The 24,672-nt window shown below is 36.9% G+C and overlaps 1 protein-coding gene across 19 annotated transcripts in view; it reads right to left on the bottom strand.

Annotated features, from left to right (window-relative positions):
- The window catches only part of LOC145962111 (bromodomain adjacent to zinc finger domain protein 2B), a 157,364-nt gene that overhangs the window by 47,559 nt on the left and 85,133 nt on the right, over positions 1–24,672 (bottom strand). For all 19 annotated transcript variants that reach the window (XM_083082950.1, XM_083082956.1, XM_083082958.1 and 16 more), the window contains one exon: positions 6,793–6,852. The gene's annotated coding sequence lies outside the window, so the exon portion shown is untranslated. The remainder of the gene's footprint in view (positions 1–6,792; positions 6,853–24,672) is intronic.

Below are 24,672 nucleotides of genomic sequence, written 5' to 3'. Positions count from 1 at the left end.
GCAAGTTAATTAAATATATTTTTCTTTATCATACATTAATAAAAATTATTTATGGTAATCACACATGATAATTATTGACAGAAATTTAATTTTTGTTTTATATATATATTATATATGTCACGTTGTAGCAAATAGTTATCTCGTAATATCAGACAACATTTCAGTATCTATAAAACATACGTGTTTATTTTGTACCGAAACAGCTGATAGAAAAAGGCTACAGACTTTTATTCGCTTTCAGATTCATAAATCGATAATTATTTATATTGTGTGAAACTTTGGATTTTTGTAATTGAAAAGAAGCCACGCATAGTTGCTGCCGGAAATGATCTTTTCGATATAACTATGGGACAGAAATGTGCTTTCAATATCTTATACTATTTTGTTATTATTTTGCTTACTAATAACAGAAAAAACTTTACAAAACGGCCTAAAAGAGAGAGAAAGAAATTGAATGAAATTATTATAACATTTTTAACTCAAATATTAAAATTCATATAAAATATTAAAATGTTTTAATGACTTCTATTTTTACTAAAAATTTGCAAATTATGTTTTAATAGCTTGATGTATATTTTGTCGCTTACATGTGGTTATATTTTTATTAAATAATGCTTATGATGATTACTTTTTAAATGATGGGAAAAAATTTTCTACAAAATTAAGCTTATGTTTTAAAATAATTCCACTTTCAAAGATGAAAAAAAAATACTGTACCAATCAAACAAAACAAAGTTCAAGATACCAGTGAGACGATTTGATTATTGCTTTTAAATTCTTCATACCTTAAACAACATCAAAACTTTTTAATATATAGAAATAAAGAGAGGAAAAATCAATATGAATTAATTTAATCTAATTTCAATTTATTACGAATGTTTTTTTTTTCATACAGTTTCGATTTCTCCCGCAATTTTCGAACTCTTATGTCCGCGATGCTGAAATATCAGAATCCGTGGTCGAAATTATCATTTCCATCCGACGAGCGTATAATTAGACGCGTCTCCTGGGCGCACCGAATAACACAGCAAGACCGAACTCGCGCAATTATTGCCGCTGCAGCGACTCTGCAGAATATTTCTCCAGAATATTTCTTCATTCCTACGTAGATCATGAATAATCCGCAGACATGGATGCTTATAATTAAGTGCGCCGATACTTTTCATTCCTTCGACACAGGATATCACGCATATCGCTATTCGATTATTCGCAAAGCATCAATAAAATTGCTCGTAATAATCGAGAGAGCTATTTGTTCCCACGACCAGTAAGTTATCACGAGGATTAATTTTTATTACAACTACGCGTTGTAATAAAAATATAAATACGATATATTTTAATTCATATGTCTCTTTTAAAGCGCTTTCAATTTACGAATAGAAAACCATTTAAACTGCAATTAATGAACGTCGTTGATTAATAACGTTATCAAGTTAATGTCGGAATTATATTACCGTGATTTAAAACAATACAAGAAATAAAGTATCGATACATGAATAATATCGAGTCATCGTAAGCAGCTCTCTCTCTCTCATTCGTGATTCGACGTCATCGTTATCCGCCGGAATATCCGGGCGAGCCTGTGACCCTACCCGATTTTCAGCCAGGCAGGCACACTTCGAGATGCTCGTAAATTGGCGAAGAAGCGAAGGGAGAGAAACGGGGATAGAAAGAGTGCGCAGGAGAGAGAGGGGGCGTCTTAAGGCGAGGGAACAGCGGGGGCAGCAAGCCGAGGGCAAAAGGAAGACACGGTCGACCATCGATTTCTCGACCCGTATTACGCTCCTTTCGACTTCGGCTGGGAGAAACTCGGTTGAAGCACCGTCATCGTCGTCGTCGTCGCAAGAGAGAGAGAGAGAGAGAGAGAGAGAAGAGCTCGTGACGGGAAAAAAACACGCCGTTTGTTCGCAAGATGCGAACGTGCCTTTGCTGCTCTGAATACACATTCGATTATAATTTATCGCGTTTATTCCCGCGCTTTACTGTCTGCTTCGCATAACTCGTTTATATCGATCCACGAATATTCCGAATCACAACAAGCGTGTTATCTTAAGTCTAGATAGCAAAATGAACATTAGTTATTTTAGAATGGACATTAAAATTTTAATTTCTCGTAAAGCGCGAAGAAACATTCGATATCATATACTGCATTTAACGATATATTCATATGTTTGTTCTTGAATGAAATAATGTGATGTATCAAACGATGTATGCATTTGACATTTTAATACTTTATGCACTTTTGATTGAGAAATGCTTGACTTTGCGATATTTTTTTTATTTCTCAAATTAAGAGCTCAATATAATTGCTACGCTGACAAATTTGATATTTAATATTCTTATTCTAAACTTGTTTGTCTACACGTACAACGACGCTACACGACGTGAAAGAGATGGAAAGATAGGTAGAGAAAAAGAGAAAGAAAGAACATTTATACACACACACACACACATGACGCGTATCACGAGCACCACATCGATGTCACTGTGCCGCATCAGATAATACTTCCATATACGTTAATTATACCCGATTCCACTCCCCCGTGTTTGAAAGAAAAACATATACTCACACGCGGACCTTGTAACATGAATGTTTCATCGTGAAGCGAGCGTATCGTTATGTCGTAACAGTAATTAGCGAATTTAAATAGAACACTAATTTGCATCAAGTCCATCGCTATCCCCGTTAATTACTGTAATAAAACCAGATGCACGTGAATATGATAATATTTGACGAACCGGAATGTCGTTTCGTAAAAACTCGTAAGATACGAGCATGAAATAACAGAGAGAGAGAGAGAGAGAGAGAGAGAGAGAGAGAGAGAGAGAGAGACGCGTAACATGGTGCTCAAATTGGATGTTAATGTGGATAATAGCGTGATCTTTAAGCTCATCGTTTGGAAGAACAGATAATATTATAATGATGATATTGAGAAAATCACTGTAGAACATGATATGAAATTTTGAGTAGAGCAAAAAATCAATTTACTTAATTATCGAAATAATCCAAGAAATTTAATAAACATACGCGTGATTGTATTGTAAAATTATCAACTGAATTTTTTATGTGATACTTAAATCTTGAAGATATTATTAATGCAATCTTTTTAGCACCGTTACATAGAAAATTCTATGTGTAATATAAATAATGCATATCTTCATTCATTCATTAATCTTCTGTTAAATAATTCAATTTTCACTTTACCTCTAATAGCATTATCATAAGTCACATTATGATAACGCTATTAGATAAGATGAAAATGTTACTATATAAGCCTTATCACGCAGAATATAGGTATAATCAAATCTTTACACTCCTGTAAAAGATAAAAAGTATATAATCTGTACATAACCTAATGAATGTATAAAATAAAAAATAATGACGAGAAGATACATCTTCAATATACGCTATAAAAGAATCATAGATATATAAAGCGTGTGTATATATAAACTTATTTTTCTTCAACCCACGTTAAAAAAAGTATCATGCAAATTCTCTTCTCCCTTTCTCTCCCTCACCACATGTCATAAATCTTAATATTCATAAATTGAGATAAATTTTCTCATCGTTCATTTGAATTCGCATCAAAATTATACGGTGCAATCTCATTAACTCATTACCGTTCCCTCTTATTCAGATTCGCTTCGTGTGCCACGTACGAAAATCTAAGACGCCAATGCCACTCGACTTGGTTTAGGCGACATCGCGAATCGAGACACAGAAGACGAAGCACGCGAGCCACGACAGAGTCACGAAGAGCCGCTCGCGGCCGAGCTTCGTTTCCCATTCAATGAATCCTTACATGGAACACGTCGCCGAGGATGGCATCACGCGCATTCCCCGTCCTCTCCGCCGTCAGTGCCGCGGCAGATGGCACTCCTATCTGCGTCAATTACAGGCGAACTTCTCTCTCTCTCTCTCTCTCTCGTCGGGGCGTTTCGAGGGAAGAGATACGTGGCGCAACGAGGACCTCGGATCTTGATGGTTTCGCAGAGAGCGAACCGACATTACAGGCGGCCGCGTTGGTGTGCGGACAGGAGAAGAGATCGGGACAGAAGCGAGTAGAGAGAGAGAGAGAGAGAGAGAGAGAGAGAGAGAGAGAGAGAGAGAGAGAGATCGTCGCAAGAGATGGTGGAGGTGGAGGAGCAGCACAGCAATCAATACAGAGCCAGCAGAGCAAAACCATCCCTCGACTACTTCGTGTCCTTCTCTCTCCCCCTCCCTCTCTCTCTTTCTCTATCTCCCGTGCCATCTCGATCTCTTTCTCTCTCTCGCGAGTTCGCCGATATTTCTCTCTCTCTATCGGCCACACCGGCCCCCCCCCCCTCTCTCTCTCTCATTTTTCGACTCTCCGTCTCTCTCCAACCAGCACAAATACGACGGTTGCACGAACGCTACAGTGTCGTTAACGGGGACTTCCCCACGCGCGCGCCCAACACACGTACAGACAACGACACGACACACACATGCACGCGTACTCGTGCCACCAACACGTGCGCGCGCGTACGCAACGCAACGGGGCGACCGGGGCGTCGTGCTATAACGTACGTACGTCGCATCGGCTGCAATTATAGCGACGATGCTCGCACGAGAAACGTGCGGGAGCGAGAGCGAGAGCGAGAGCGCGGATGCACAAACGCGAGTAGGTGTTTCTCGCGACCGAGCGCGCATACTTTTTCCGAGAAGCCGGGGATACCGTGGGGAAAACGCGGAGATACGCGGAAGCTGTAATAAGCGAATTATGTGGGAGTATTCGCGCGGCGACGATCGATACGAAGAAACGCGCTGGGCGAGTGCCGGGTAATCTCTTTCGAGAATGTCGACGACGCCTACGATGAAAAACCGCCACCCATCCACCCACCCTCCCTCCCTCCGCTCGCGGCGGCGAATCGAATCCGAATCGATTGCGAAATGAAGTCATATTAACGCTCAAATAGCACTTCATTCAACCCGTAACGCGATTCCAGCTTGCCACGCTGGAAAAATGCTAGTTTCGCGATAAACGAAGATAGATATCCGACATGTTCGAAATTTCGCAAAAGAATCGTTAAGAACGCCTGTTCGATAATAATGAAATTTAACGATTTAATCAATCATTCGTAACGTCGTATCTTAATTCTTTCCTTCTTTAAATTTCAATTGTATACTTTAATAAGGTAAAAGAATGGAACTTTTTTTGACATGTATTTGATGCATTTTATATTATTGAAAATTAAAAGAAGCTATTTTATGGGATGTTTATAAAAAAACAGTTGGACGTGATGTTGGAGGCGATATATATACAATGCACAGCAATCGCGATGCAAGAATAAAAAAACCCCTATAGTGAAATATTAAAATTCGTAACGAAACGTCGTATCTTAATTCTTTAAATTTCGATTGTACACTTTAAGGGAAAATAATGGAACTTTTTTGACATGTATTTGACGCATTATTTAATGAATAATTCATAATAAAACGTCGTATCTTAAAATTCTTTCCCTCTTTAAATTTCGATAAATTTGTATACTTTAAGGTAAAAGTATATGGAACTTTTTTTGACATGTGTTTAATGCATTTTATATTATTGAAAGTTAAAAGAAGCTATTTTATGAGATGTTTATAAAAAACAGTCGGACGTGATATGTTGGAGGCGATATATATACAATGCACAGCAATCGCGATGCAAGAATAAAAACCGCCTATAGTGAAATATTAAAATTCGTAACGAAACATCGTATCTTAATTATTTAAATTTCGATTGCACTTTAAGGGAAAAAAATGGAACTTTTTTGACATGTATTTGATGCATTATTTAATGAATAATTCATAATAAAACGTCGTATCTTAAAATTCTTTCCCTCTTTAAATTTCGATAAATTTGTATACTTTAAGGTAAAAATATATGGAACTTTTTTTGACATGTATTTGATGCATTTTATATTATTGAAAGTTGAAAGAAGCTATTTTATGAGATGTTTATAAAAAGCAGTCGGACGTGATATGTTGAAGGCGATATATATACAATGCACAGCAATCGCGATGCAAGAATAAAAAAACCCCTATAGTGAAATATTAAAATTCGTAACGAAACGTCGTATCTTAATTCTTTAAATTTCGATTGCACTTTAAGGGAAAAAAAATGGAACTTTTTTGACATGTATTTGACGCATTATTTAATGAATAATTCATAATAAAACGTCGTACCTTAAAATTCTTTCCCTCTTTAAATTTCGATAAATTTGTATACTTTAAGGTAAAAGTATATGGAACTTTTTTTGACATGTATTTGATGCATTTTATATTATTGAAAGTTAAAAGAAGCTATTTTATGGGATGTTTATAAAAAAAACAGTTGGACGTGATGTTGGAGGCGATATATATACAATGCACAGCAATCGCGATGCAAGAATAAAAACCCCCTATAGTGAAATATTAACGCGATGCGCCGCTATCGCTCGCTTTGCCGGGAAAAGAATCAGCGATATCGAAACGATCATATCTATACATCTCTTATACACTCTTACGAAAATCGCCGCGAGCTACTCGACTTTCTATTGCGTCGCGATAAAAAAAAGACACGATTAATAAAGCCGCGGAAGATCCGTGGGATTGAATACAATTCATACATCGAATCGCAAATTGCGTAATAAAAAAAGGAAGCGCAAGAGCGATAAAATTCGCGCGATTTTAGGGAATGTTACATATGTTAGGCACAGACATCGATTAACGATCTCGCGTCTCTCGTATGTGTGCGCGCCGCCGTATCACATGTGCACGCATACATAAGCGAGGAAGATTCATGTACTCACGATTAATTACGAAGCCTCAACTCATAGTAGAAGCCGGCCCCACGAGACTCCACATTGCACCTGAAACATAGAAATATATCATGTCATTAATAACGGCGCCGAATGCTCTCTAGGTTCTTATATTAGCCAATGGAATTATTAAGATGCGAGCACGCGGTCATTAGCGGATACTTATCGGGTGATTCGCGTTCGCGAGATCATTAATCGCTTTGTTATTTCGCAAGGAGGCTCGATCAAACTCGTGATAACGAAAATAATTTCTCGTTCCAACGAATTATTCTCTCGACTTTTTTTTTAAATTTTTATTATTTGTATTCTATTTAAATGCTGATTTAAATGCTTGCAATTTTAGAGAATTAGCATCATCGCTCACAGATAAAATTATCTCGTTGAATTATGTTATATTAATATTAATGCAAATAAAGGAATAAATAAATGATATTTGAAGGTATAAATTTCTAACGACGATTAATTATCTATTTTACGAACTTAATTATCTCTAGAAAATATCCATTAATGTAGCGGGAGCATGTGCAACCGCTAGAATAATTTATGACAGTCTGAAATTGAGACTAATTCCAAATCAATCGTTGCCATTACACATATCATAACGATTAACTAGCCGCAAGATTCGTTGAGGGAGATAGGTGGTTGAATATGATATTCGGATAGGTACGCCTGCGCTATTTGATGCATTCGAAAGCGTATCGCGTATATATAAACTGTGGAATCACATCGGCACGCGGCTTTCTCTCTCTCCCTCCCTCCATCTCTCTCGCGTTCACCCGACTTTTCCCTATCGATGCAGCAAAGTGATACCACAAACAAGTAAATAGACTGCCAGCTGGAATTGACCAGAGTAATATTTGCCATCGATCGCGTTTGCCGCGGGAAAGGAAACACATGAATGCAGCAAAGCGTTTACACTGGCGCACACGCTAATGCATGAATGCCGAGTCAATGTTGGCGTTGCCTCACTGTTGCAAAGTCGCTATTCGGTGTGTCGTGTCTACACGCTGCATTTCGACAGAAATTATGATCGCTATGACGGGTATCGCCCAAACGCGTGTATATCTAACTAAAACAAACTATAGCACGTTGCGCTGTCTCTAGCGATATAGTTATATCTCTTTAAAGGCTGGTGCTTACAATTTTTACGAGCCAACTGCAACACAATCGACGACATATGCGCTCGTTCGTGGCTTATTTGTGGTTTTAGTATAATATAGTTTTTTTTTTAATAATCTGTGTTCTACGGATTTGTATTAATAATAAAGCGATATTGTTGTAAATCGAGCAGGATTAACATTTTAATTTTTAAACACGCAATATAAATTTCTGTAATTAAAATATTAATAATGTAATTGATATTTCAACAATTACAGCAAATTATTAATAATGTAATGTATCCAACAAAAGCTATAATAATAAGAATAAAAAGAATAAAAGGCCCTATTCTCGCTTGTATGCGTTAAAAGTTTGAAGAAATAAATAGCGAAACATATGTATATATATTCTCTCGTATACATTTATCAAAGAATGAAATAACTAAACTTATCTAAAAAAATGTGCATATATTAACATTGATATTATTCAACGAGTTTATCAGAGAAAATAGCCTTCCACGCTAAAGTCCACTAACCATATTTTAGATATAATCCAAATGTTTTGCCTTATAAACTAAATTACCACTCAAACCTGGAGACGGCGAGATAGTGTATCTTCACGTAATATTATAATATAAACGGGATAGTATTCTAATCTCTAGAAACTCGAGCAAGAGAAATACCTCGAAATTTCGCGAGAAAGAGAGAGAGAAGCCACGTTTCAGTTTACATTTACGCATTAACTATCTGCCAAAATCCTCCTCTTTGTATTATCTTGTCGATGAACGTAAAATGTATACACTTGAAGACACACAGTGAAGAATACTTGACTAGAATCCTTTGACAATTTGTGGCACTGAAATATTACGCGCTCATATGAAAATAAATAATATTTACACAGTAGAGAAATCTGTACAATTTCTCGAGAATGTGCATAATAATACACATACCCATCGTCTCGAATAGAAAGATTATATAAATTTTTATCATAGCAAATAAATATATCTTCCACAATCGTGCTAATCTCTCCTCGTGCACGGATAAAAAATCTTTTGGAAAAGAAAACCATTGCCATTAGAGTCGAGAATTCGCAGTTATCTCGCATCGTTTTATGCGCTTTAAGTTTCCGCACATGTTCGCGAATAATCAATAATCTGTTGTGCAATTAATTACATGCACCCTGACACGACCTTTAGTTTTCTTCATCGCGGAAGGCGCGATTTGCTTCTGGTGACGCGGATTAAAGACTCGAGACTCAATGGCTCGCTCGACCCCGGCCGATTTTATCTGCCGGGGGCATTAATTCATTAATTAACGAGGAAGGTTCTTATCTGCTGACGTTGATAACGACGGCCGAGAGTTTCGACCTAACACAATCGAGCGTAGAAAGGCAGCCAGCCCGTGGAAAAGCCTCATCGCGTCTATTCCGGCGATATCAAGCGCTTCAGTTGTATTTATAATTCATGAATAATCGCGATGCTTGTCACCCAAACGTCAATCACGCGTATACATATGCGCGGATATTTAAATTATCCCTATCATGCGCAATAACTATTACTTTTATTGACGACACTGCGACGCAAAACGTCGCATATTAATCGTTTATCGTTCACTTTTCTCACAGTATATCTCGCAAGCTATAAAATATATAGATTGTACATTATGTCGATTTCATTATTTCTGTGTCGTACATCTAATAAAACAAGTCATTTCACTTAAACAAAAAAAAAATGTGAAATAAGACTGCACATCAACGGTGAAAAAAAGATGTTGCACAATTCTATCAGCCTGCTTTATAATTAACACGTTTTTTAACGTGCCTCGTTGATGTGCATCGAAGCAGAACACAATTATTATCCATTTCTGCGAACGCATATTATACATATATATAGAATAATAATTATCTTCGATTATCGATCATTTTCTACACATTTTGTCAAATTATAGCTCGGCACGAAATGACGAATGGAAACATGAAATGGCCATTTTGCCGCTGTTAACTATTGATACAGACAATTGAATACCATCAGCCGCAATCTATTGATGATCATTATGGCCATCGTGGCATACCTTACCCCTTGTTCATGTCATAATCAATTGTTATGTCGAAAATAAAAAATCACAAATGTATTCTACTGTTATATTAAATGTATTAATATTAGATGTAGAATGCAATCGTTAGAATGTCTGTCAATTGATTAATTCACACAAAGATGTATCCTCAATAAACAATTGTGTCCATAAAAAGTTGGTATTTACCATTAAAACTGTATAAATATTTTATTGGTATATTTTAAAATGCTTGTGAATTCTTTTTAAATCCTTTAATTTCGTTTTAATTAGACTGTTTTCATTTATCTACAAATTTAACTAATTAAAACTCGTTGTTATACATTAATTGGCGTATCAAAATTAATTTTTCCATTCATGTAATATATCGAGTTTAATATAGATATTTAAGAAAAAAAGACGAAAAAAGACAGCGCTCGATGGAGTTCAACGATCTCTCGAGAAAGCGCCTGTAAATTGCGAGTTGTAACGAGAGTCAGCGGGACTGACTGAGTCATCGATATAACTTTACGTACGCGCGTACGTGTACTCGCCACTATTACAGTTTCATTCACAAGCATTGGCGCGTTCTTACGCACAGACGCACTGACGCACCGCACACACGCATAAGCGTGTGCTCGCCATGTAAATATCTGCGAACATATACATAGAGTGAGGCGGAAAATTATGCTTTTGACGGAGGTTTTCCTTTGATCGTTTTGTGAATTCTTGTAGTGACATATACGCGATAAAACAAAACATTTCCTGACAAATTTATTTATAAACTTATGTATTTTTGTCGCATTTTCAATAAATATATCTTTATAATAATAGTGTAAAATTTGAAATATTTTTAAAAAATAGTTTTCTAAAATTGTATTTGACATTAAATGGAGTATAATTTTAATGGTCACGATGAATTCTGTATTTTTAGCGCACATTTCTGTTAATTTCTTGATGCAATGGAATAATACCAGTGAATACAAACGTCAGTTCAATTATTTTCATTACTAAAGGCACAATATACGTTGATATGCAACTTTACTTATGCGCACACTGCCAAATTTAATTTCGCTCTTGCGTTCAAAGGCTTCTATCGTACGGTTAATTAACATGACAAACATTTCGCGATACGTATGCACCAAGTGCGCGTACATTGCTATTACGACGTGAGTGATAAATGTACACATGCGAGCCCTCGTGCGCGAGAGAGACCGGGAGAAGAAAATACGTAAACCCTTTATTTTATACGCCACCAGCAGCTGCGCGTGCGTGTGTGTGTGTGTGTGTGCGTACATGCACATACGCGTGCACGCGCCGGTTAAGTATTATTCACTGTTTTATATATAAACACGATATAGACGCATCGTATGTATGTATATACGTATAGTATATATATGATATATATGTATACGATATATGTTTACATACGACCTTCTCCATATACGTCGGTATCTGGGTCAGTGTCTTCCTCGAGAGTGGCAATTTCGATCCACGATGTGATGTACGAGCGTGATTTCTTCGCGTATCTCGCGTCCTTGTTATCGAGAGACTTTGATTTTGAAAAAGCCTGCTCCTTCGACATATGTAGAATATATATCCATCTCATTTCTCTATGAAATTTTAGCGACAAATTTTAATAAATCTAGAGTTTATCTTCAACAGAAATGCCGAAACAGCGAGATAATTTCCGCTTTATAAGCAACTAAATGAATTGCTTTTTATGCGAATCACGCTTCAAATTTAAATAATACAATAATATAATTCAAATTTAACGCGATTTACTAAGATTGCAAAAATAAATAATGGTGAAGAGAAATGTACAATATTTCAAATAAATAAAGCTTTGAAATTGAAAATAATTTCGCGACCTCTGCAAAGTTCAAATTAACACGTGTTAACCGATTTGTCTAAAACATATGAATATCTAACGATTGTAACAGAGTTAATAATTGAATAATTTGTAATAGAAGGAAGAATTAACAGAGAGAAGAATATCGGCACGATTTTTCTGATGCGAATGGTAATATCGAATTGCGCAATATATGATGATAATTAATTACGATCCACGTTGTTAATTGCTCCTCTAAGTTTCTGTGTAATACCCGCGGCACATTTTTCCGCGAAATACTCAGTTCATTTAATTATGCAATGACAATGCTCTTGCGTTTTTCTCTCTGCCGCAATTGGCTGTCATTATCGATGTAGTTAAACAGTCATGATAATGCGCATGAATTTATTTCGCGCGAAATCTCTAATGTAGCCTATCCAGACGGTAGTTATATACGGATCTCTTTCCTCTCTCGATGCGTTAATGCAATAATAAATCATCAGTATTTTCGGGATTTCGTTAAAAAGCTTTTCGTTGTTATCCAGAATAGAATTATGCAAAAAAGTATTACACGAGAGAATATTCTTCATCTTGTATAATATTCTATTCTATATGCTGCACAGGCAAATCGTGTTTTAGCGAAAATGTTATTATATTACTGTCATAGCTGCCATTATTATTTCGTCTCATGTTAATGCCGAAAAATGCGCCCATAATTATCGTAATATTTAATTTAAATAAAAAAATGAATAATAGCAACATGATAAAAAAATAAAACTTTTAAAACGAGGAAAAAAAGAGAAAAGATATAGCGCGTTAAAGAAATAAATTGAATAAAAATTAGATTTTAATAGAAAAAAATAAACTGATCTCGAAAAAAAATATCTTCTTGTTTATCAAACACATTTATTACGTTTTGTTTAGCCGTGAATAGATCCAATTTAATTCATTTTTTGCTGATGACGATTTTTATCCGTCTCCGTGAAATTTATAACCATAGTTCTCTCTTTTTTTTTGCCCCAGGCACTCTGCATGTAAAATCGTAACAATGCTCGGAAATGTAGTTCGCGCGTGGTAGCAATGACACGGAATAATATATGCGTTGCATATGATACACATCGAGCACCGAGCGTTTAAGTGCTCACAATAATTAATGCGTGAATTAATTCCGTGAGCAACACCTTCGATACGTCATACAGCCGCGATGAGCCGAGGAGAATAGCTGGCGCAATCGCGCAATGGTTGCGATTGAGTAATGTGGGTGAAGGCTAATGGCCGACCTCAAAGTTTTAATCGACAATTTTCGCGAAACACCGCAACATACCGCTTATATCTGTCGCAGTATATAATCGACAGACGATTTTTTTCTCGAGCAAGTCTATTTCAATGAAAGATTAACTTGTCCGTAATAAAAAAATAATCAACTTTAAAAATCGCTACATTTACCCAACTTGATGTTTCTTTTATTTAATACAAAATAAATGTTAATATATAATCAATACGCCGAGAAAGTAATTAAAAATATTCAATGTATAATAAAAGTAATTAGCATTAATGCGCAAGTTTTTATTTTATCCTTTCCTATTTATCTTATTTTATCTTATTAAATTCCTTCTCGTTTATTTTATTAAATCAATATCATAATGAAACATTACATTTTCAACGGTAACAATTGTTATTCTTCTGTAAAATTGCACAATCTCTTTAGCATATTGTTATGATAAAAATATATATTTTTCTTTCTATAAAAATAAATAATTAGGAAATAAAATTTAGTGGCGATGAAGAGAAATCATCGCAATTGACTAAAGATTGTTACGTTCCGTGTTTTAAATTCAGGTGTAACGAGAAAGGGGGGTCTTTCAGAAGGAAAAACGCGTCTCTCTCGATCTCTTGGATCTTGCGAGGTTTCGCACCTGCACGCACGTTCCAGTTCTCAGAGTCGCACAGCCTAGATTTTGCTTCGTTACGAACATTTTTTTGTAGTAATCCTTGCTCCGTTAAGTTCTTGCCGCGTTCGATCGACGATTCATCAACGCTAACAATCGCATCCTCGATAACAAAAATAGGGATTTTTGAAAGTATCAAAATGAAAACTCTCAAAGAGATTTTAAAAAAATAAACTAACAAACAAAAGATCAACGCGAGCCGGTTAGAGATAATAGAAAAATAACGTCAATAACAATAGAAATGATTGAAAATTGTTTTTACCAAAGAGTTTCAAAAGCTGAATAGCATTTATCTCTTAACACAGAGATGTGGAAATTGTTGAGAATTTAATTTCTCTGCATGTAAAAGCAGTTAATGAACAATTAAATGCATAACAGTTAATTTATATTATTATTTCATCCTACAACTTTTCGATTATTTAATAAAATACATATGAGAAAAAATATCGTTGGTCTCTTTTATATCTCTTTCCCATTCATGCGTAGATTTAATTATTATTATTTAATTATCGTAAATCTAATAAAATTTATCGGATAATATTGGACAGACGTGTCCATAATTATTGCAATTTTTATAAAATTGCAATAATTAGTGCCGGTTCGTTTGAATATCAGGGATAGATAATTTTATCTTACATTGACTCGCATCTCAGGCCTAATGCTTCATCGTGGGATATTTCGCAAGAAAACATTGCTAATATCGTACTAGGGCACAATAACAGTGCGGCGAGTCGCAGTTGGCTATTCAGTTAGAAACCGGAAACCGGGCTCCCCCGCCGAGGCAAGACGAAACGAAATTGGCGGAAGTTACGCAGCGAAAACGCCTCAGCGCCGTCAGCCATAAATCAGCCCCTGCTTCTTCTCCTTTCCTCGTCCTCTGCTCCCAACCGCGTCCACCTTTCAGTCTTTCTCTTTCTCGCTCATACACATGCATGTACCATCTCCTTCCTTCTCTCCCATTCCCCGTAAACCCGTGGAGACGTATCCATTTATTCGACGGGACGATCGATCACCGGGCGATCGCGCGAATAGAGAAAGAGGAACTAGCGCCAGCGCGAATCGCGACCCTTGATATGCCAATTCTTAGTATTCATAAACCAATACTGATGATTATTCAGCGGATGCAAATGCTGTTTGCGATGCGTTGTGCGCGGATGAAAAAAAACCGGCGGCCACGCTTCCGACGTTAATAACTATGCCGACAATCGCGCGCGGACGCATGAGATGTGCCGATGAAATAGAGGCAAAAAGAATATTGCGAATAATAACAGCGATTTTAACATATATATGTATACATCGCCACGCGAGAGAAATAATTGTGTCAATTTCTGTACAATAAAATACGTAAGAAAAAAAAATATGCCTCAGCTCTTCTGTGAATAAAGGATTACACGCACGAGAATGAATTATACTCTCTAAAAGTGAATCAGTGAAAATATCACTAATTTAAACAGTAAAATAAGATTTCACTGAGAATCAGTGAGTATTTTACTGATTTTCAGTGGAAACGCTTATTTTTTTGTTATTTTATCTTATATCTCACTGATTATGGTCAGTTAAAATAAAATTCACTGTAAAACCAGTAAATTTCACTGTAAAACCAGCAATCGCTAGTTCGTTCATTTACCGCTACGATCGCTATCTCTCTCGTATTTAGTTTTAATCATAAGAATTATATAAAGTTTGCGAAGAGCAACAGATAAAATTAGAAGTATTACTTCGATTTAATTTCTGATACAATCTCAATAGAGACGCTTCAGATATTAAACCGATCTTCTAAGTCGGACAAATAAATGTCTGGCGAGTTAATGAAAATTATTCGTTCGTTATCTATTTAAAATAACAAGTTCAATATGCATATAATATATATAAATAAAATAAAAATTTTAATATAATAAATATTTAGTAAATATAAATAAAATTTTTAATTTTATATAAATAGATAGAGAGATGAATTGTAGTTTAATATTACTGACAATAACGAAAGAAATATTACTGATATTGAGAAATATTACTGATTGAAACAGTCAAAATTATTAACTGATTCTTTCAATAAAATATCACTGATTTACAGTGCTGTACTTATAACTGCTGTAATCAGTGACTATTTACTATTTTTCAGTGATAATACGCTGATTCACTTTTAGAGAGTACGCATGATTTTATTGCCTATCTTCGCACCTTAAACTCGAAATCGCTCGTGAGAGTCGATCAAACATTGAAAATGATTTCAACTCTTGATTCCAGCGGAAAGTTTTAGTCCTACCCGACGATTTCAAAGCACTTGGATCATATTAAACGAATCTCCCGATGAGAATTTCAATCTTGAATATGCCCACGCGTGTATAAAATTCGATTCGGGAGGGTAAATTTCGTGGATGTTTGCGCTCAATCGCTCGCCGTCAGGTAACCGATTGCGTCATCGCGTCTGAAATATGTTCGGCCGATTACGTAGAGCATATAACGCGGAATCCTTTCCTCTCTAGCCGGGAAGACAAAGGGAGCCGCTCGCGCGCGCAGCCAGAAACACGTGTTCAAGGCCTATCCCTTTAATAGCTCCATAAAAATCGACGAGCCTCTGCGAGACGATTCATTATCCTGCGCCCGATAAATCTCGACTCTCGACGAGCGTATCGTACAAACAAAAATGAAAGTCGTTACGAAATTCTTTTTATACAAAGTATACAAAGCGGCGGGGTAGGGGGGGGGGAACGTTGTGCGTGACGATGTACGGTCTTGATTTCGAGCTACGCGCATTTTTTCAGGAACTTTTCAAACTTTCGCCATCTAATTAAGGGCGAAAATTCGGTTTATTGTAATTTCGCCTCTCTGTTCGCAGATTTAATGACATCGCAAATTCCTGTACAACCGGCCAAGCAAGTGTTTCAGCAATTCCATGCGGAAATATGATAGCCACGTGTTTCTATTAAAATTTGCGGTTTTATCGTTTCAGCAGATAGCCAATGCCGTAGAATGTACATGTAAAAAGTTATATTTATCAGAAGCATAGTTTTCTTCAAATAATTTAAAATATTATAAAATATGAAAAATATGAGTAAACATTATTTAATAAATAATTTTAAAATATGAGTAAACATTATTTAATAAATGATTTTAAAATATGAGTAAATATTATTTAATAAGTGATTTTATCTCTCTGCTGCATCGTAGAAACGTCAAAATATTATATTGATTTTTATGAAATATTATTTTTCTTACAGCCATCAAGAGTAGCGTGGTGGGTCGTTGATACTGTTTCACAGATTGTGTGCGCGACTGTGAGAGAACAAAATGTCGATCGCACTCGCGTACACATTAAAGTCACGCATTGTGCGGAAAGTTCAGGCGTGAGTTTGGCCAACTTCTCGATATTATATGTAACAGACGTAACTACTTCGCAAACAATGTTTAAGCGTCAGATGGTTATCGTTCAAGGTCCTCGTAAAGCGAATAGAGTATCACTCGATAATTACTTATGTAATCAATCATATATGCCACTTTTAATTTTTGCAAAAAAATATGAAGAAGGAAACATGTTTAAAGTCAGTAATCCTTACTTAACATATAAATCTCGATTAAAGAGAAAAAATCGAATATTAATATATGATTGTAATCTATACTTTGGATGTACAAGTATCAATTTTAATATCAATTATCAATATTAATATCAATTTTGTCACATTTGTGTCTGTAACTTTAATCGCACGCAAAAATCAGGCTATCCCATACTTATGCGATATTGAATGTGTCATGTGGCTTACTCTCTTATTATCAATAACATAGCAATTAATAGGAAACGCAAGGCAATTTAAAAAAAATAGTTTTTTTCCCCGGAATGCGCGTAATAATATCCTTGAAATTACTTATATCGTTAAAGACATTCTTCCTGAAATGGATGTATGCGCACTTAATAATTATAAAGCGCCGTAATTACGCTATGTACGCGCACGTGAACAGACCGGAGCTTGACTCGTTGCTGCCTCGTTACTCGTTTTCCCTAACGTCGAGGCGACCGTCTCGTTTAATTAAGGAATGTGTTAACTGATAAGTACAGATGAGTGAGAGCTATTGCACATCAGCTCGTGAGCGTCTATATTGCTTTTACAAGCAATGACGCGGTGTGCTGCTGTTGAGACAATAAAAATTGCAAGTTGCAAAGGAAGATTCAAAACAACAAATTCAATTTCAAAGATTAATGCGAGAATCTATTATAAAACTAATATATTATTTTTCTTATTTATTCCTTAAAGCACACAGAAAAAGAGACATTCTTGTTTTGAAAATATCTTTAATTTTAACATGGAAATCTTGAAGTGAGATTATATTGCGTTAATTAAAGAAAAATATAATTGCTTGAATAATTGCTTGCTTGAATGAAGCCATTTTATATAGTTCAATCAAGAAAAATATATTCTTATGATTTAAGATTTAATTTTCTTGAATGGAAAAGAAACAATGTTAGATAAAAAATAACATTTTCAAATCAAAGATTATAATTTTCTTAAAGTAGAATTAAATAATTATATATTGTTGAGATGACAATTACAATATTAAAATAGGACTATAATATTATTGAAATTTAAAATTATTAAATTCTTCTAAGATAAATTGTAAAATTCTTCTAAGATAAATTATTACATTCTTCTAAATTGTAATGTATATATAAAACAATGAACGCGTTAATTTAAGTATATAAGTTTTGATTTGACACTTATTTTTTTCCTGTGCATAAATGTAAAATTATCTCTATTTTTTTTCTTTTTGATTCACCGTCGATGTTATTGGATTAAAAATTTTGGAAGATAAAAGAAGTGGGTCACTTATGAGTAAGAATGTTGCACAATGTAAGACTTTTCTTGGAATTCCATGTGTCAGATGACAAGAATAGTCATCTACGCAGGAAGGATATTCATGAATGTGTAAACGTGAACACGAGTTTCACGATATAATTGGCGATATCGGTCGATGTATACAGCATCGATATATCTTTGCAGCATCATTAATTTTGCATCATCTCGCGATTTCGTATCACACTATAATACAGCTAATCTTTCTTATTCCCCATAATAAATAATTATGTAATGATTGCCTCAACATCAACGACCATCATTTATCGTTACTTTCTACGATATATTCGAATCGTCGACGAACAACCCCTCGAAAAACGCCCTGCAATACTCGGCCTATTTTTACCCCGCACAAGAGAGAAAGAGAGAAATGAGAGTTAATAACTCGGGGCACATTTCCCCCTTTTCGCGTCGCTTCTGAAACACCCCGTATAATCGGCCCACTTTTACCACGACGATGGTGGGCGTTGATGCATTGCCAACGTTTATTTTACTTTTTCGCGTGCTTAACGCAGCCACGCTGCAACAATGTGCTCGATAAAATTCTGCGCCAGCTTGCGCTTATCTGCAAGAGCAAGAATCTTCCGTGCAAGCAACGCGCGATTTTTCATGCGCACGTGCGAGGATGCGAGTCTTACATCACGCACATATTATGTGAAAAAGGAAACGTTGATGAACGGATACGTTCATGTGCATGTGCATGTAATATAATTTTGCGTCATTCATCTATCTATTCTTGCTCATGAAGAGCGCTCTCGGCCGACGCGACTCAAAGATGGCGTTTCAGTGATTTCGATGCTTCCAATAATTTTTAACGACGCCGGCGTTTCAATCTCTTGCAAATTTTATCGGACAGAATTTTAAAAACTAAAGAGGATGATTTTGCAAGCTGTAATAATACGATTCTTTAGCTTCGATCGCCAAACCGACGAGACGATATGAAGAATTGTTTTTTATATAAAACGATAAAATGTTGCGTCAAATGAGAATGAGCATGAGTTGAGTACACTAAGAACAAAATAATGTTGAACCAACAACATCAGTGGTAATTGGAATTTATTTTATTAATTCAATAACATTATTAATCAAATCAATACATGGTGTATTAATTTGATTAAAAATGTTATTGAATTAATAAAATAAATTCCAATTACCACTGATGTTGTTAATTCAACATTACTTTTTTTTCAGTGTAGACATTGAGAAATTGAGAGATTTATATGTTTATGATATTACACCTTGTTAGACATCTCAGTTCATTGGAATAGCCACGTAATATTTAGTGAGAAAAACTTTTCATTGAAATTTCTTTTATACGATTAATATACAAATGTAAACTTTTTAGAAACATAATTGATGGCGTTTTAATTAATGCAGGAGAGCACAAAAGAAGTAAACAAATTCCTTAAACACACTTCCACGAGCGCTCCATGTTTTCTCCTCTCGAGATACAGATCAAAGATCGATCCTCGCGCTAAGCATTTACCTCGCGTTCCGCTCTTACCTTAATGCAGATTTAATAACGTCGTATCCGAGATTTTTTTCCGCATCTTTGCAAGAAAATCCATTTAACATTAAATGCGCGCACACACACGACGCACAGTGAACTTACTCCGAGTGAAACTTCGTCGCATCGTAATCGCTTCTATCTCGTTGGACGACGGTATCACTAGGGGAACGCGATGTCGGGAATAATTTTCAGCGCGACGATAACGCGTCATTTTCGACGCTCGGATTCGGCTCGGCTCGGCTCGGCAATGGCGGTGACGAATCGGTGCCGGCGGCACCAAGAGAAGCGAAAGAGGAGGAGGGGGAGGAGGAGAGCAACCGACATTTTCGAGACAAAAGTCGTTCAGCGAGCCGGGTTGGCCTTCGCCGAGTCAGGTAGCAGCTGGAAGGACCCGCACGCAGCGGCCATATTACACTCGCGTAAAGAGGCCATGTATATGTGCGAGGATACGCGTACACACGTACACGCGCGCATACGTATCTCGCGGCCCAATATAATTCGGACTTATCCGTCCGGCTGATACTTCCAACGCCGGTATCTCGACTTTCGTTGCGGCAGATCGATACCAGAGACCGGGGTGGGGCATTGTCGTGCTCCCCTTCCTCCTTCTCCTGCCCTGTCCTTTCTGCTGCCTCTCCCGCCCGCCCGCTGCTGCTGGTTGACGGCCGCGACGAGGGTCCTGACGCCGTAGGATCGTTGATGCTTAAGGCGATTTTACACGGGGCGCTTTTCAAGAGGACTCGCGAATGAAGGAAAACCGAGAATTGAAAGCCTATCTTTGATGTTAAAGATAAACGAATAATATCTATAAAGATCTACTGCTACCAATCAATCATAATTACTTCCATTTTGTATAAATAATTTCCTCTCCTCATTCTGAAAAATATTACAAGGGTATAATCTCTCAATTCTTATCCCATTTGCAATAAAATGATATAGTATAATATTGTTACACAATTTCGAGTTCTCAATCTTTGAAAATTGCGGATAAAATCATAGATTAAGTCAATCGCTATCGGATAATTTATTGCTGACGGATACGTCTGGATATAAAAGCTTCTTCGTCATGTCGCGGATGATTCATCAGGTGATCACCGTCGAGGAACGAGCCGTGTAAATTCGCCTTTACGTAGCTACATTCGCCTTTATATGTGTGTGCGTGCGTGCATGCGTGTCCGGAGGCCGGCTGTGCGCGCGCCACGTGAACAAAAACAAGCGGCGCTCTCTTCAACGAACGCGATCGAGGCGGAGCGCGGTTAACGTAAGGTTTCTACTAAACGTCGTTTCGGATACGTCCTGGAGAGCTGGATTCTTCACGGTTCTCTCTCTCGACGTTCGTCTTTGGTCTTCATCGAAATGGCTAAATCGAAACCAATCCCGAGAAAAGCATCCGTCGACTTTTGCCCTATTTCTCGTCTCCTAATTGGTAAGAACCTTTGATTTAAATGTATTTTCAACATCAGCTGATTAGAAATATCGTTTCCCGAATGGACGATACGAAGCATGACTGGACACATGGAAAATGCCGAAAATTAAGTTCGAAATAGTTACAAACGCGCAAAACGTTCAATATTCGATACGAGAGCACAATATTCTATTCCAATAAAATGTTATTAAAATCAAATATTACTCAAATTTCTTTTTTTCAGTCATCGAAAACAAAAACCATTTAGAGCGCAAGCTTATTCCAAAAATTTTTATTTCCTTAGAAAAATATATTCGATACCATTAATACATAATTACGTAAATGAAAATATTATACTATTTCAAATAAATCAACAGAAAATACGTCAAAAAAGACTAGAATATAATTCGTTCACAAATATCCGTGCAACAACAAATTTATTTCCGACATATTTGGAGAATAAATTTGTTCGTGAAATTTAATTATCCTAATACGAGCGAATTATTGTGTTCCTTTTTACGTTTCATTCGCATGAACAAATTCTGCGGAACGATTAAAGCCGATAATGTAAAAAATTTACATTGCAAAATATCGCGATTTCATTCATAAACGTTACATATCCTCGCTATTTAAATCAATCGTAAATTATTCCTTGAATATTCTTTACATACGCAGCTTATCGCGCGCGTTAAGAATACACGCCGAGTCGAGCTTATTATCAAAAATATTATACATGCATCGAATCTCATTAAATTATTCAAATTGCGCATTAAAGTTACGCATCAATCACTGCTTGTAAAAAGCTTAACGCGCATTCAGCGTACGTTACTTGAATTTATATTAAGCCGGCCAGAGACGAGAGTAAATGAAAGTTGGAACGAGCGACAAGAGAGTGCAAACCTGTATTTTGAAAAAAAATTCAAATCATTTACAAGTGTATGAATATTCAAGAGACATTTATTTAAATCCAAATCTATTATTCTTTCGTTTGCATAAAAATCTATAATCGATTTTTTTTCGCAATCGGCTAAATGACCTTGCAATTAGCCGACTAAAAAGAGAGAGAGAGAGATGCGCAAACTCTAACATATTTGTCGCGAAAAATAAGCTCTCTCCGCGCGAAATCCGATTAAACGGCGCATTAATACGAAGCGACACAATTCTCACAACGATTAAGGGTCATTACGAGATGGATAATTATACACGATGGTGGACAAAGTGTGTTTAAAGAATCCCAAGAAACGCGGAAAGCGGTGAATTTAATCAAACTTTTCGTTCTCGCGTCTACCTCGAGACGCAATTAATGTGAGTTAGCACTTTCTCCCACCCACCCCCGCTATCAAGCGATGTGTCGCGGGTCACGCGAGCACGCGAAAGCCTGGCGTCTCCACGTTGCAAAAACGCGAAACCGTCACACTGTCGGTGCACGGCACCGAGTTTGCCACGCGATTCCAAGCGAAACGCGAAAATAAAATGCGCACCTAGGAAAGAAATTGCATTTCGATCCGGATTTCGAGCGTATTCCGAAAGCGAGCGAAGAGAAAAGACGCGTCTTTATCGTGTCACCGTTACTCACTAAACGAAAATTCAGATGTGCATAGCGAAGTATGAATAAATTCCAAGACTAAATGAAAAAAATTTGACAGATCGTGACGCGAGCCCCGCATCTTACGTTGCAGATTTTTCTCTTCCATTTTATTTTTGTAGTTTATTCTCTAAACGCTAACAATCAATTTTTTAAGACCCATCGAAAATTGCTCGCGCGAAATTTTGCGACCGCCAATTCAGAATAATTGTTATGAACCTCCCCTCCTCCCGTCGTGAATACGATCGAGATGAACGGTGACCGCTCGTAATATCGAAAACGCGACTGCAGCATCATCACCTCGGGCGATTACGTGAAAGCATCAGCGGTAACTTTCGTGCATGCGTTTATGCCGTTTATGAGGCAAGTTCGTCGAACGCAAAATTACGCGCGCGAGCGTTACGCGCCATTCCCCGCGTGTTTTCCTCGCGACGCGCGCACGCGAGGTATGCTACGAACGCCCGTTAAATCATAACCGTAATGGAGGGCGCATTGCATTACGGCCGAAATGCACTTCGGGAAGCGGCGGCGGATTTTTATTCGCGTTTGCCCGTTTTCGAGGCCGAGGCAGGCACCGGCCTCGTTGGCGGTCAATGGAATTCTCGGCATTGATCCGATTTTTCTTCCTATTGTGTGCGGTCGCGATACGATTCCGAATTTCGGGAAAAGGCCCGATTAATGATTCGGAATGATACGAAATTACGGAATGCTTTCAAATGTTAAAAAAAGAGATTTATAGCTGCGAAGTTTTCTTGCACTTGAGCGCATATTTTTCTGGCATATTATCGATAATATCTGCAATATTCTGGTGTCAAAATAAATAAAAAATGTTTAATGAGTAAGAAATGTGGCACTTTTTAGCGCCTTTCATATTTCCCTTCCTCGATTCGCGCACCTATTTGGGAACGACGCAGTTTCGTCGCGGGCTTCTGGCTTGCACCGGGGAGGAAGAGGTCAAAGACCGCGACAGACGTTACAAGCCGCTCGAGGCCCGGCGCGACGCGCACCTCCAGGTGCATCGCGAGTATTCTCGTCGCGAAATTACTCGCGACAAGTCACGGCGCCCTCGTCCCCGTTTTACGGCACTGTCGATGAACGTGCCGCGAAAAATCTTTTCGCTCGCAAAAAAAATCTCCCCGAAATACGCGGGACGATCGCTCAAAGTCGGAAACGAAAATCCAGGCAATGACGCCACGAATGCTATTCGGTCATCGACACTTTTCGTCGTTAAAATCTTTCTCGTTATTCATGATATATCAATTAAAATATTCCTGTCAATATAAAAAAAAAGTGGGAAAATATCGGAAAAAATACAACATTCTTTACAAATAATAATAATGATTCTGATAGGCCTTATTGTAAATTATAAAATCTGCAGGCTTTTTTTAACTTCGAAATGCAAATTTCAATTTTTGGTGGAATGCAAGCTTTAAAAGCTACAAATTTATATGCGAATGCGCGGGGCACATTCACATGCAAATTATTAACAGTGGAATAAATCTATGCGAAGAAAATCGACTGTAGAATATACTTGTCAAAAATGTGGAGAGTATTCTTCGAGTACTTCGCTTGACGTAGCACAATTCACACGTTGATAT

Source organism: Camponotus vicinus, unplaced genomic scaffold (assembly GCF_025532165.1).
Source record: "Camponotus vicinus isolate PSW18456_S1 unplaced genomic scaffold, iyCamVici1.0 SCAF_11, whole genome shotgun sequence".
Taxonomy (NCBI): domain Eukaryota; kingdom Metazoa; phylum Arthropoda; class Insecta; order Hymenoptera; family Formicidae; genus Camponotus; species Camponotus vicinus.
Note: the sequence above shows the minus strand (reverse complement) of the source record. Positions and strands in the feature narration are given on the sequence as shown.